Source organism: Tursiops truncatus, chromosome 7, assembly GCF_011762595.2.
Source record: "Tursiops truncatus isolate mTurTru1 chromosome 7, mTurTru1.mat.Y, whole genome shotgun sequence".
Lineage (NCBI taxonomy): Eukaryota > Metazoa > Chordata > Mammalia > Artiodactyla > Delphinidae > Tursiops > Tursiops truncatus.
Window position 1 is genome coordinate 36,148,844 of NC_047040.1, and position 14,955 is coordinate 36,163,798.

Sequence of the window (14,955 nt, forward strand, 5' to 3'; positions counted from 1 at the left end):
GGGGCACAGAACTGGAGTGATGTTTGCAGAAATGTAAAGTTGGAAATATGACTCTGTTTTGATTTTAAGAAAAAAGTGCTCCTATCTATTACAAACAATGGTGTCACCAAGTAAACTGAGACCAGAGATACAGACAGCTATGTGCATGGAGACAAAAGTGAGCTAGGTCTCCAGAACCAAAACATGCTCATTAACCTTCAGAAACCTTGAAATTTTTTTCCAGTTTTACTGAGAAATACTTGACAATAAACTGTATAAGTTTAAGGTGTATAGCATGATAGTTTGATTTACATGTATTGTGAAATGATTGCCACAATAAGTTTAGTTAACATCCATTATTTCATATAGGTACAATAAAAAGGAAAGAAAAAAAACACTTCTCCTTGTGATGAGAACTCTTAGGATCTGCTCTCTTAACAACCTAAAAATATGGAAGACTCCACGGATTTGTGTGTCCTCCTTGCTCAGGGGCCATGCTAATCTTCTTTGTATTGTTCCAGTTTTAGTATATGTGCTGCCGAAGCAAGTACCACTCTGACATCTTGACAGGGCCTTTAATGTGGACTAAAAGAGAAGAAAGCTAGGAAATCTAATGTAATAGAATTTTTTTTTTTTTTATTCCTTAGAAGCTACATACTCCTATATACTAAGTTTTCATTCCTAATGTTGAAATTGATATCTGTCTTCCTACTTGCAGCTTTAAAACATTTAACATTGCAGGCAAAATCCAGAACTCTCTTTATAGTTGTTTGCAAAAGAAATTAATTCATATTTTCTACTTTTTGACCATAAGTGATATATTAATTTAATCCTGTCTATATACATTAAGCACACATATTATGTCGTATTTCTTGTGAACTATAAATTTCACTAAACAAAAACATAAAAGAGTGTTCCTTGTAGTACTACTTATTGTAGCAAAATATTACTAACCATCTACATTTATAAAAATAAGAATTGGTTTAATAATTTTCTGATTATAGAAAGCAACATGTGCTCAGTAAAGTTACATATCTCAGAAGGAATCTATATTTCTCTGAACAAAATATTCTTTAAAAAATTAAGTTAAAAATCAGATTAAAAAATATAATTCAATTTCTTATAAATAATAATTATCCACACATCTGTGTGTATGTGTGTATATATAGAAAAAGAACTCTGTGTTACATTTTAATACTATTTTCCCGCCAATGATTATGCATTACATTTAGTTGAATGTGAAAAGTAAGATTAAAAAGATAAATTGAGGGGTTTTTTTTAGGCCCAGACCTTCCCTTTGAGCACCATATTAATTTATATGTTTTTGATATCTTCACTTGTATGTCTTACAAACATCTCAAACTTAAGATGGCCCATGCCACAGACAGAAAATCTACCCCTCTCCCAGTGCCTCCACCTTAGTAAACGACAACTCCACTCCTTCCAGATAAGTCAACGAAGGGTCAACTTTGCACCTTTCCATCCACAGCCCACTTCTACCCCCCATCCAGTTTGTAACCAGGTTCTGTTTCCAACACAGATTCCCAAACAGATTGTGAAGACATGTGTGTCTCTCCATGTGAAATGAAATCACCTCCATCCAAAGTTCCCACCATCTCTTGCCTGGCCCACTGTAACATCTTTGTGCCCTCACGAACATGTCTCCGGCGTAGTCAAGGTTAGCCTTTGACACATCATGGCTTCTTAGTACCAGGACAAGCTCAATATCCCATCATGATTTACAGAAGCCTGGTGATCTGTCCCTGCCCTTACCCCAGCCTCATCGGGTACCTTGTTCTTTTTTGTTTCCAATTCTCTGGCCACTCTAATCTACTCGCTCTCCTCGGAGCACTTCTCACCAGCAATTGCTCACGTTAGGTCATTTGCATAGGCTTTGCTTTATACTTGGAATGCTTTTATCCACTTTTCATGTTTAATTCAGATCCATTTCTTACATAAAACTCCTCTTTTTCTTTATCACAGTATGAGTACTTGAATTGTTATGTGTTTGTTGTCTATTACTCCCACTAGAATGAATGCTTCTTGAGGGCAGGGATTTAATTGTTGATAGCTGCTCTATCCCTAATGCCTAGCACAATTCCTTGGCTCAATGCTAAGTATCTTTTGAACAAATCACTACATGGATAAATGTATAAATTGTGCCATTTCATTATTAAAATATTCAAAAATTGGCTATTATTTTGCTATGACATAGTTGATTTCTTCTAAATTTCTTTTTCTATTTTTGACCAAATAAGTAGTTAGAAATAAAGTAATATTTTCTTCACTGTTTTATTCTATAGAAAAGTGATAAAGTAATATTATATTCAGATTGACAGCAAAAATTAATAGGAATTTTAATAAAAGTATATTGTTAGCAGCCCACAACCTTTGAAATAAGAAGCATACTGGGCTACATGGTATTTCATTGTGATCCATAGGAATTTAAAGGTATTAAACTACCTGCAGGCATACTCCCTATTATTCTTGAAAGTAATAGGAACATATTGAGAATTACGAGTTAAAATTAAATTTGCTACGGACCTCACACAAAACCTATTCTCTAGTTCAGGAAAATTGGAATTAAATTTTGATCATGGTATATACATCAGATGTGAGCAAAATTATATTAGTTATTTTAAAAAAATAAATGAGGTTATATATAATATAATTTGAATTATATAAATGAATGTTGAGGTTATTATGATCCATTTGATAGCCATAGAGAATACTGAGAAGTTTACATAGAAATTCAACTGCCAACAAATTTAAAGCACATTCCTATAAATTTGCAAGTTCTAATGGCATAGAATTTAAGTCTATATTTCACTGGATATCACACCAGCCAGTTTTAATATTCCTTATATTTCTATTAATAGACTTTTAGAATATGTGTGAGTATGTTATAGACATCATCTAGATATTTTAACTGTCAATCCAAAGTATATTATTGCATAAGATGACGTCTTTTTAAAACTCAGTTTACCTTGTTGGAAACCTGTTTGCACATCGAAGCATCATGGTATTTGGAGTTAAAAAACCTCAGTAGCTATTATTTATGTTCATAAAAACAGAAGCTTTATTTATCATTTTTAATAGTTAATAAATACAACTAGTGAGGTCACAAATGATAGCATAAATGAGTGATATATTAACTAAATGTAAATACATTAATTCAGACTATAGGTGTACATATATGTGAAAATTCTTATTTACTACCTTTGGATGTATACCATAAAAAAGTTATGATTTTCACATAAACCATATAAATATGATTGATAAATATGACAAAATAAATTTTCACATAAATAAAGTATGTACAACTTTATTTTTTCTCTAATTTTTAAAAACTTTTTTATTGAATAAAAGATTCTTTAAATTATATAGTGCTTTGCAATTTTCAAAAGTTTCACACAGATGATTTTCTTTTTGGCTGCGTTGGGTCTTCGTTGCTGCATGCAGGCTTTCTCTAGTTGCAGCGAGTGGGGTTACTCTTCATTGGGGTGTGCAGGCTTCTCATTGCAGTGGCTTCTCTTGTTGTGGAGCATGGGCTCTAGGCATGTGGCTCAGTAGTTGTGGCTTGAGGGCTCTAGAGCACAGGCTCAGTAGTTGTGGCTCATGGGCTTATTTGTTCCGTGGCATGTGGGATCTCCCTGGACCAGGGATCGAACCCGTGTCCCTTGAATTGGCAGGCGCATTCTTAACCACTGTGCCACCAGGGAAGTCCCAATTTCTTATAATCTCATAATAACCCTTTTTTTTTTTTTAACTCCCCTACTCCTATATTGCCCCTTCCCCCTTCCCTCTCCCCACTGGTAACCACTAGTGTGTTCTTTGTATCTGTTAGTCTGCTTCTTTTTTTTGTTTTATTCACTAGTTTGTTATATTTTTTAGATTCTACATATGAAATAAGTCAGACAGAAAAAGATGAATACTGTGTGATATCACTTATACATGACTTTAGATCATGCCATTTTCTTATAGCGTAGTAGCAAAGCTATTTTCCCACATAATTTAATTTTTCATGCTATATTTGTTTCATTATTTATATCAACATTTTTTTGAAGATTTATGAAGACATTGAGGGTGAGTCCCACCTTTTCTCTTAAAAGTGATTCTGCAGTGAATATCCTTGAGACTTTCTAATCTGTTATCTAGAGCAGTTGTTTCCTAAGCTTTGGCATGAGTTAGAATCACCTGTTGGGCTTGGTAAACCATGGATTGCTTATTCCCATCCTCAAAGCTTCTGGTCAGGTAGGTTTGAGGTAGGGCCCTGAGAATGTGCTTGTGCTGATGCTGCTGATCTGGGGACCACAGTTTGAGAACCACTGATATGGTATATTTTTAGAAGTAATGTTATAGGGTTAATGAGTATGCATATTTTTTTCAGGTCTTGGCACATGTTGCCAAATTGTTTTCCAGAAAGACTGTATCAAATTGCATTCCTACCAGTAATTCTCTTCATCATGGAGTATTTTAATTTAAAATCTCTTGTCATTTTAAGACATGAAAAATGTTATCTCCATTGAAGCATTTTGTATAATAAAACATTGGAAACATTTCCATCAAAAGGAAAATAGATAAGTAAACATGGATATAGCCACACAAGGAAACTTAATTTAGCAGTTTAAATGCATGAATTGAATCTACGTGTTTTAACGTGGAAAAATAGCAAACCATAAATTTGAGTGAAAAAAATTTAAAACTTTAAAACATGAAAACAATACTGATTGCTTAATAAATACATACAAGAAGTAAATATATGGAAAGCACACATATATGTAGTAAGGGTATGAAAAAACGTGTAGCTATGATAATGTACCAAATTCAAGACAGTTGTTACTTCTGGGACAGGAGGAGAGGGGAATGGAATCAATGAGGTGATATTCAATGTGTTTCCATTGCAGCTGTGGTATATCTTTCAAAAAATATTTAAAGCTAATATGACAACATACTAAGGTTTTAAAAACTGGTTGGATATTTATTGTCTTATTTAGTATTAAAGAGAAAAAGTGGGATCAAACAGAATTCATGTGCATTTCTTTAATCAGTAGTGAGACTGAATATTTTCTAAGACTATTAGCTATCTTTTCTTTGCTTTTTTGTTTTTTACATCTTTATTGGTGTATAATTGCTTTACAATGTTGTGTCAGTTTCTGCTGCATAACAAAGTGAATCAGCTATATGTATACGTATATCCCCATATCCCCTCCCTCTTGCATCTCCCTCCCACCCTCCCTATCCCACGCCTCTATGTGGTCACAAGCACCGAGCTAATCTCCCTGTGCTATGCAGCTGCTTCCCACTAGCTATCTATTTTACATTTGGTAGTATATATATGTCAGTGCTATTCTCTCACTTCATCCCAGCTTACCCTCCCCCCACCCCATGTCCTCAAGTCCATTCTCCATGTCTGCATCTTTATTCCTGTCCTGCCCCTTGGTTCATCAGAACCATTTTTTTTTTTTAAGATTCCATATATATGTGTTAGCATACAGTATTTGTTTTTCTCTTTCTGACTTACTTCACTCTTTATGACAGACTCTAGGTCTATCCACCTCACTACAAATAACTCAATTTTGTTTCTTTTAATGGCTGAGTAATATTCCATTGTATATATGTGCCACATATACAAGCAGCTCATGAAGCTCAATATCCAAAAAACAAACAACCCAGTCCAAAAATGGATGGAAGACGTAAATAGACATTTCTCCACAGAAGATATACAGATTGCCAACCAACACGTGAAATGATGCTCAACATCACTAATCATTAGAGAAATGCAAATAAAAACTACAATGAGGTATCACCTCACACCAGTCAGAATGATCATCATCAAAAAATCTACAAACAGTAAATGCTGGAGAGGGTGTGGAGAAAAGGGAACCCTCTTGCACTGTTGGTGTGAATGTGAACTGATACAGCCACTATGGAGAACATTATGGATGTTCCTTCAAAAACTAAACATAGAACTACCATATGACCCAGCAATCCCACTACTGGGCATATACCCTGAGAAAACCATAATTCAAAAAGTGACATGTACCACAGTGTTCATTGCAATACTATTTACAATAGCCAGGACATGGAAGCAACCTAAGTGTCCATCGACGGATGAATGGATAAAGAAGATGTGACACATATATACAATGGAATATTACTCAACCATAAAAGAAACGAAATTGAGTTTTTCTCTGCTTTTTTATTTCTCATATGCACATGGATTTTGATAGAAAAATGAATTTGGAATCTTTAGTAGTAGAACTCATTTGCACTTAGCTGTTGTGTGTGTTTTAATTTATAAACAACACTGGATACATCCATATCTTTTTGTTAAAGTGTCTCTCAATTGAAAAAGACCTATGAGATTTTTTAATAGAAACAGTCTATTAAAATACTCTAAAATGCACTAACAGTTAAAAACAATATATAAATACATTTAGCTATTTATCGAATGTTTACATGAAGCAGAAATTGAGAAAAATCACAACCATGGCACACTAATGACTCCCTATAGTATGCTGAATAATGTCCACTCAAAAGGGAGCATGTCCTAATACCTGGAACCTGTAAATATTACTTTATAAGGAAAAAAGATCTTTGCAGATGGGATTTAATTAAAGATCTCAACATGCAGAGATTATCCTGGATCATGTGGGTGGGTTATAAATTCATTCCCAAGTGTATTTATATGAGAGAAGCCAAGAGAGGTTTCATCTGCACAGAGGAGGATGAAGCAATGTGATCATGGAGGCAGAGGTTGGAATGATGTAGCAACAAGTCAAGGAATGCCGGCACCCACCAGAAACTAGAATGGATTCTTCCTTAGAGCTGCTGGAGGAAACACAGCCCTGTGACCCCTTGATTTTGGTTCAGTGATAATGGTTTAGGGCTCTGTCCTCTAGAACTATGAGAAAATAAATTTCTATTTTTTTAAGCCACTAAGCTTGTGGTAATTTGTTGACAGTAACTATAGAAAACAACACTTTCCATTCCAGAAATTTCACTTTGCTAATATCCTAAAATATATCATTTTTCAAGAATCGTAAAAACAGTCTCAAAAGGTCATTCTTTTTTAAGTTAAGTATTTTTTGTTAAAACAAGAGGTATACAAAAAAATGACCAAATCTTTTTCAATTGCCCTTTAAAGCTTAAAAGACACAATCTTTTATCATTTCGAAGTGAATTGATTTGAAACTATCCATGGAATTCGCTGTAAAAATGCTTTCAAAAGGAAGAAAGTGTGACTCTTTCACGTCACCTCCAAATGACTTCCTAACCTTCCTAGTTTTTCTGAAACCATTTAATCTAAATTAAGGTATTCCTATGGCCCAGATTATAGAAAACGCTGAAAAATGAAGGGGTTTATAACATAGGCAAATAAACTATAATGATTTTTTTAAAAAATTCACAACTTATTAAAGGGAGAAATGATTAAAGACAAATGAAATCGATGATTATGGATTTAGACAAGCATGTGACCAAGTTTGTTTATTTCATTATTAATCAGAAAGTGATATATGATGACTTTAAAAATATTATCCTTTTGTAAAATAATATTCTAGAGGATCTGTATTTGGCCTCGACTTTGCAAGCATCTTAGACTCAATTGACGTGTTTCATTTACTTTTCTGTAAAACTTTTTACTTTAAAATAATTATATATTCATAGGAATGTGCAAAGAAATGTATAGGGAAATCCAGGGCCCCCTTCACCCAGCCTCCCCCAATGTTAATATTTTGTATAACTGGAGTACAGTATCAAACAGGAAATTAACATTTGTTCAATCCATTGAGGTTATTCAGATTTTACCAGTTATACATGTACTCATGTGTGCATACGTGTATGTATCTATGTTTGAATAGCTCCGACAATTTTATCACATGTAGCTTTGTATAACCACAATCACAATACTTAACTGAACCAACACTCATGCTACCCTCATCAAGAGGATGAGCTTGACTCACCCTCTCCTCCCTTTTCCTTAATCCACATTAACTACTATTAAGTTCTCCATGTCTACATTTGTGTTATTTCATGAGTTATATAAACGGAATCATACAGTATGCATATTTATGACATTGGCTTCTTTTACTCCACATAATTTCCTTGAGATGCATCCAAGTTGTTGCATTTGTCAATAGTTTATTCCTTTTTATTGTTGATTGGTAATCCATGGTATGGATATACCACCATTTGTTTAACCATTCATCATTGAAGGCTATTTGGATAGTTTCCAGTTTTCAGCTATTATTAAAGCTGCTATAAACATTTGCATAGAAGTTTCTGCATGAAAATGAGTTTTTATTCTCTGGGACATGAGCCCAAGATTGTAATTGCTGGGTGATACGGTAAGTTCCATTGTTAATTTCAGAAAGAACTGCAAAACTCTTTTCCAGAGTAACTGTATCATTATACATTCCCACCAGCAATGTATGCGTGATCTGGTTTCTCCACACCCTAGCCAGTATATGGTTTTATTACGATTTTTCATTTTAGCCATTCTGATAGGTATAAAGTGACATCTCACTGTAGGTTTTTTTTTTTTTTTTTTTGCGGTACGCGGGGCTCTCACTGTTGTGGCCTCTCCCGTTGTGGAGCACAGGCTGTGGACACGCAGGCTTAGCGGCCATGACTCACGGGCCCAGCCACTCCGCAGCATTTGGGATCTTCCTGGACCGGGGCACGAACCCATGTCCCCTGCATTGGCAGGCGGACTCTCAACCACTGCGCCACCAGGGAAGCCCTCACTGTAGTTTTAATTTGCATTTTCCTAATAACTGATAATGCTGCGATCGTTTCATGTGCTTATTTGCACATCATCTGTATATCCTTTTCAGAAAATGTCTTGCATGTCTTTTATACACTTTCTAAGTGGATTGCTTAGTTTTGAATTTTGAGAGTTCTTTATATATTTTAGATACTCGTTCTTTATTGGATATGTGATTCGAAAATATTTTCTCCCAGTTTGTAATTTATTTTTCATCCTCTTAAGTGAGTCTTTCACAGAGCAAAAGGTTTTTAATTTGAATGAAGTCTGATTCATCAACTTTTCTTCTTTTGGATCGTGCTTTTAGTGTCAAGTTGGGGAACTCGCTTATTAGTTCTAGGCCCTGAATGTTTTCTCTTTTTTTAAAGATCTTTTGTAGTTTAATGTTTTACACTGAGTTAATTTTTGTACTAAGTGTGAGGTTTAGGTTGAGGTTCATATATTTGCCTATGTATGTCCAATTGATCCAGCACTATTTATTGAAAAGGCTGTCCCTCCTTCATTGTACTGATTTTGCACCTTTGCCAAAAATTAATTGGGCATATTTACATGGATCTATTTATGAGTTTTTCATTCTGTTCCATTGATATATGTGTTTATCACTCCACCATTACCAATCTGTCTTGATTACTATAGCTAGATTGTAAGTCTTGACATTAGGAGAAGGAATTCCTCCATCTTTATTCTTCTTTTCAAAATTGTTCTGGCTATTCTAGAGCCTTTCAATTTCCATAAATATTTTAGAATAAGCTTGTCTATGTTTATAAAAACCTTGCTGAGATTTAGGTAATGATTTCATTAAACCTATATATCAATTTAGGGAGAATTGATATTTTTATTATGTTGAGTCTTCTAATCTGTGGACATGATGTTTCTAAGTCTTCCTTTATTTCTTTCATTAGCCTTTTATAACTTTTGTTATACAGATTCTATATATGTTTTGTTAGATTTATACCTAATTTTTAAATTTTCTTTGGAGCATTTGTAAATGGTATTGCATTTTTGACTTTGGTTTCTGTGAACTTTCTGAACTCAGTTAATAATTCCAGGACATTTTTGAGGTTTTCTTTCTCCTTCCTTCCTTGCTTCCTCCCTCCCTCCCTCCCTCCCTCCCTTCCTTCCTTCTTTCCTTCCTTCCTTCCTTCCTGCCTTCCTGCCTTCCTGCCTTCCTGCCTTCCTGCCTTCCTGCCTTCCTCCCTGTGTAGACAATCATGGTATCTGCAAATATAGATAGTTTTTTCTTTTCCGTTTGATACAGGACATTTTATTGCAATAGCTACAACTTTCAGCAATTTTCTGAATAATAAAGGTGAGAATGAATATTTTTTCTTATTCCCAATATTAGAGAAAGAACATTGTTTTTCACCCTTAAATATGATGTGAGCTATAGGTTTTCTTGTAAATGCTTTTTATGAGGTTTAAGAATTGCCCCGCTACCCCACTTTTAATTGAAGTGCAGTTGACTTAGTATATTATATTAGTTTCAGGTGTACAACATAATGATTCGGTATTTAATAGATTTATATATTATAAAATATTGGCTGTATAGGAGGTGCTCCTTTATTCTTAGGGTACTGACTTTATTCTTAGGATTCTTATCATTAATGGGTATTAAATTTTGTCAAATGCTTTATCTGCATCAATTGATTCGATCATGTGATTTTTTTCCCTCTAGTAGTTGATATGATGTCTTGCATTTATTGATTTTCAAATATTGAACCAGTTTTTAATAACTGGTGTAAACTCCACTTGGTTCTGGTGTATAATTCTTTTTATACATTGCTTGATTCAGTTTGCTAATTTTCTGTTGAGGATTTTTGCATTTAAATTTGAGCGATACTGCTCTGTCATTTTTGTTTTATTCATCTGGTTTTTTTTTTTTTTTTTTTTTTTTTTTTTTTTTTTTTTTTGCGTTACGCGGGCCTCTCACTGTTGTGGCCTCTCCCGTTGCGGAGCACAGGCTCCGGGCGCGCAAGCCCAGCGGCCACGGCCCATGGGCCCAGCCGCTCCGCGGCATGTGGGATCTTCCCGGACCGGGGCACGAACCCGTGTCCCCTGCATCGGCAGGCGGACTCTCAACCACTGCGCCACCAGGGAAGCCCTCATCTGGTTTTTGTATCAGGATAATACTGGCCTTGTAAAATGAGTTTGGAAGTGTTTCTTCTTTTTCCTAATTTTATGGAAGAGATTGTGTAAAATTGGAGTTAATTCTTCTTTGAATATTCGGTAAAAATCTCCAGTGAAACCATCTGGACTTGAAGATACCATTTCTCTGTGTGTGTGTGTGTGTGTGAGCTTTTAAATTATGAATTTAATTTATTTAACAGTTATGGACTTCCTCAGGTTACTTATTTCATCTTGACTGAAATATGATAGTTTGTAGTTTTTGAGGAATTCGTCCATTTCTTCTAAGTTGTTAAATTTATGAGAATAAAGTTGTAGTATTCCCTTGTTATTCCTTTGTGCTACAGGATCTCTTGTGATAATCCCCTATTTAATTTGATATTGGAGATTTGTGTTTTATCTCTTTTTATCTTTGTCAATCTTGCTAGAGAATTATCAGTTTTATTGAGTTCTTTTGAAGAACTGGGATTTGCTTTATTAAATTTCTTTATTATTTTCCTGATTTCAATTTTATTGATTTCTGTTCTTACATTTATTATTTATTTTTCTACTTTCTTTGGATTTATTTTGATTTTTTTTTCTTATCCAGATAGAAACTTAAATTATTGATTTGAAACATTTCTTTGTCTCTAAGCATTTAGCACTGTAAACTTAGCTCTCAGTACTGCTTTAGGTATATCCTAAAATTTACATGCTGTATTTTCACTTTCATTTAATTCTGCATATTTTTATGGCTATTTCTTCTTTGACCAATGGATTAATTAAACATGTATTCTTAGTTGCAAGCCCTTGAAGATTTTCCTTCTGTTATTAAGTTAGGTTGAATCCATTATAGTCAGAGAAATACTCTGTAGGATATCAGTTCCTTAAATATGTTAACATTTGTTTTTGACAAAGGATATCTTGGTAAGTGTTGCATGAGCACTTGCAAATAATGTGTACTCTACAATTATTAGGTAGAGAGTTCTGTATATGTCAATTAGACCCTGTGGTTGATGTGTTCAGTTCTATATTTTTGCAGATTTTCTGGTATCAATTATCGGTAACCAAGCAGCATTCACTAACTTTTTTTAAAAAAGTCTTTATTTATTTATTTATTTTAACATCTTTATTGGAGTATAATTGCTTTACAATGCTGTGTTAGTCTCTGCTGTATACCAAAGCGAATCAGTTATACATTTACATACATCCCCATATCTCCTCCCTCTTGCATCTCCCTCCTACACTCCATATCCCACCCCTCTAGGTGGACACAAAGCACCAAGCTGATCTCCCTGTGCTATGCGGCTGCTTCCCAGTAGCTAGCTATTTTACATTTGGTAGTGTATATATGTCCATGCCACTCTCTCACTTCGTCCCATCTTACCCTTCCCCCTCCCCATGTCCTCAAGTCTATTCTCTATGTCTGCGTCTTTATTCCTGTTCTGCCCCTAGGTTCTTCAGACCTTTTTTTTTTTTTTAGATTCCATATCTATGTGTTAGCATACGATATTTGTTTTTCTCTTTCTGACTTCCTTCACTCTGTATGACAGTCTCTCTAGGTCCATCCGCTTCACTACAAATAACTCAATTTTGTTTCTTTTTATGGCTGAGTAGTATTCCATTGTATATATGTGCCACATCTTCTTTATCCATTCATCTGTTGATGGACACTTAGGTTGCTTCCATATCCTGGCTATTGTAAATAGAGCTGCAGTGAACATTGTGGTACATAACTCTTTCTGAATTATGGTTTTCTCAGGGTATACGCCCAGCAGTAGTGATTGCTGAGTCGTATGGTGGTTCTACTTTTAGTTTTGTGAGGAACCTCCATACTGTTCTCCATAGTGGCTGTATCAATTTACATTCCCATCAACAGTGCAAGAGTGTTCCCTTTTCTCCACACTCTCTCCAGTCATTTTCACAATATTGATTCTTCCAATCCAAGAACATGGTATATCTCTCTATCTGTTGGTATCATCTTTAATTTCTTTCATCAGTGTCTTATGGTTTTCTGCATGCAGGCCTTTTGTCTCCTTAGGTAGGTTTATTCTTAGGCTTTTTATTCTTTTTGTTGCAATGGTAAATGGGAGTGTTCCCTTAATTTCTCTTTCAGATATTTCATCATTAGTGTATAGGAATGCAAGCTATTTCTGTGCATTAATTTTGTATCTTGCTACTTTACCAAATTCATTGATTAGCTCTAGTAGTTTTCTGGTGACATCTTTAGGATTCTCTATGTATAGTATTATGTCATCTGCAAACAGTGACAGTTAGCTCTAGTAGTTTTCTGGTGGCATCTTTAGGATTCTCTATGTATAGTATTATGTCATCTGCAAACAGTGACAGCTTTACTTCTTCTTTTCCAATTTGTATTCCTTTTATTTCTTTTTCTTCTCTGATTGCTCTGGCTAAAACTTCCAAAACTATGTTGAATAATAGTGGTGAGAGTGGGCAACCTTGTCTTGCTCCTGGTCTTAGTGGAAATGGTTTCAATTTTTCACCATTGAGAATGATGTCGGCTGTGGATTTGTCATATATGGCCTTTATTATGTTGAGGTAAGTTTCCTCTATGCCTACTTTCTGCAGGGTTTTTATCATAAATGGGTGTTGAATTTTGTCAAAAGCTTTCTCTGCATTGATTGAGATGATCATATGGTTTTTCTCCTTCAATTTGTTAATATGGTGTATCACATTGATTGATTTGCGTATATTGAAGAATCCTTGCATTCCTGGAATAAACACCACTCGATCATGGTGTATGATCCTTTTAACGTGCTATTGGATTCTGTTTGCTAGTATTTTGTTAGAATTTTTGCATCTATGTTCATTAGTGATATTGGCCTGTAGTTTTCTTTCTTTGTGACATCCTTGTCTGGTTTTGATATCAGGGTGATGGTGACCTTGTAGAATGAGTTTGGGAGTGTTCCTCCCTCTGCTATATTTTGGAAGAGTTTGAGAAGGATAGGTGTTAGCTCTTCTCTAAATGTTTGATAGAAGTCGCCTGTGAAGCCATCTGGTTCTGAGCTTTTGTTTATTTGAAGATTTTTAATCACAGTTTCAATTGTGGTTGGTCTGTTTATATTTCTTTCTGGTTCATACCCAGAGGGTTGTGTATTTCTAAGAATTTGTCTGTTTCTTCCAGGTTGTCTGTTTTATTGGCACAGAGTTGCTTGTAGTAATCTCTCAAGATCCTTTGTATTTCTGCAGTGTCAGTTGTTACTTCTCCTTTTTCATTTTTAATTCTATTGATTTGAGTCTTCTCCCTTTTTTTCTTGATGAGTCTGGCTAATGGTTTATCAATTTTGTTTATCTTCTCAAAGAACAAGGTTTTAGTTTTATTGATTTTTGCTATCATTTCCTTCATTTCTTTTTCCTTTATATCTGATCTGATCTTTATGATTTCTTTCCTTCTGCTAACTTTTGGGTTTGCTTTTTCTTCTTTCTCTAATTGCTTTAGGTGTAAGGTTAGATTGTTTGTTTGAGATATTTCTTGTTTCTTGAGGTAGGATTGTATTGCTATAAACTTCTCTCATAGAACTGCTTTGGCTGCATCCCATAGGTTTGGCTTGTTGTGTTTTCACTGTTATTTGTTTCTAGGTATATTTTGATCTCCTCTTTGATTTTTTCAGTGATCGCTTGGTGATTTAATAGTGTATTGATTAGGCTCCATGTGTTTTTATTTTAACAGATTTTTTCCCTGTAATTTATATCTATTCTCATAGCGTTGTGGTTGGAAAAAGATACTTGATACGATTTCAATTTTCTTAAATTTACTGAGGCTTTATTTGTGACACAAGGTCTGATCTATCCTGCAGACTGTTCCATGAGCACTTGAGAATAAAGTGTATTCTGCTGTTTTTGGATGGAATGTCCTATAAATATCAATTAAGTCCATCTTTTTTAATGTATCATTTAAAGGTTGTGTTTCCTTATTTATTTTCATTTTGGATGATCTATCCTTTGGTGAAAGTGGGATGTTAAAGTCACTTACTATGATTGTGTTACTGTCGGTTTCCCCTTTTATGGCTGTTAGTATTTGCCTTATGTATTGAGGTGCTCCTGTGTTGGGTGCGTAAATATTTACAATTGTTATATCTTCT

General features: G+C 34.5%; 1 non-coding gene across 1 annotated transcript; it reads right to left on the minus strand.

Annotated features, from left to right (window-relative positions):
• Window positions 1-423: 423 nt before the first annotated feature.
• Window positions 424-530, minus strand: LOC117313111 (U6 spliceosomal RNA). Its single transcript, XR_004527573.1, has one exon. It is a non-coding gene; the product is annotated as a U6 spliceosomal RNA (small nuclear RNA).
• Between the last annotated feature and the right edge of the window lie 14,425 nt (window positions 531-14,955).